Here is a 1,181-nt window from a genome sequence, read left to right as displayed (position 1 = left end):
TGGGAAGTAGTTCCTCTAAACCTGCTGCTTAGAGTATTTGCTAAAGAATTTTAAGAAGGGCCCAGACCACTGCCTGCAATGCAGATGTCTCTCCACGAAATCAGGGGCCATAGCTTATGGCCAAGGATGGGAAGCATGAGAGTGTTGGTTGATGTTTTATGTTTCTTTTCTGTTTAATTTGTTTAAAGATGGGGCAAGTCCCACCTTGGGGGAAGCCCAGTTGTGTGTGGTGAGGCTGAACCCGTGACAAAAATTCCAGGATGTCCTAGCAGCTGCCAAGGATCCTTATTCCTGGGGACCATCTTGCTCTTTCTTTCAGGGTACAAGCCCGCCAGAAACTCTTAGCAAGTGAAATTTCTGTCTTTCTGTCTGTAAAATAGGGACTTTAATTTGCTCTTCCCTGATTTATGATTTTCTGTGCTGGGTTAAACATTTTAGGATTCTAAGGTTATTTGCAAGCATTGTAAAAGGGTCATAAAAATCTCAGGGAAGTTTAAACAAAGAACCACTAGCTAGTTTATAGCTTGCAAGTAACTAACAGGACCTTATCTACCATGCTAAGGACAGAGTAAATAGTCAATGCAGAAATGAAGGGGGAGAAGGGGAAAGAAAAGAACAGGAAAAAATCGGTCCTTTTACTCTTAAACAGATAAGCAAGAAGATTCTGGCCCCAAGACTAGAAGAATGAGGTTGCTGGGTGCTTCTTAAACTACATCAGAATACTCAGCAGAGGAACTTTAAGATATAATATTTTAATGGCATGACTAAAAAGGGTTAATTCTGTGGTCAAGACCAAATCTTTAATATTAAAACTGGTTTAAGTTTAATAATGTTTAAATTGAATATACTTGACAGCTTTCCCAAATGTAATATTTTAAGAATTAAACTGAGAGACAGCTTTGTGACATTTCAAGGACCATGAGGTGATGCAAAGATTTATTCTCTCTCCCTAAAAAGAAATATTTTTCAATGAAATTAGACAAATACAATGTACTTGAAATTACATAATGAAGTAAGCTATGCAGGCTGGGTTGGGTAACAAGATTGATGCTTTAGGTAGTAGTTGGCTTTAAAATCTCAAAGTTAAGATATAATAAATAGATGTAAGTAAAATGAAGAATTTGGATAAAGCCTTTTCAGTAATAATTACAAATATGTTAATAATGAACGTCCAGTCACTC

This window comes from Myotis davidii, unplaced genomic scaffold, assembly GCF_000327345.1.
Source record: "Myotis davidii unplaced genomic scaffold, ASM32734v1 scaffold1458, whole genome shotgun sequence".
NCBI lineage: Eukaryota > Metazoa > Chordata > Mammalia > Chiroptera > Vespertilionidae > Myotis > Myotis davidii.
Note: the sequence above shows the minus strand (reverse complement) of the source record.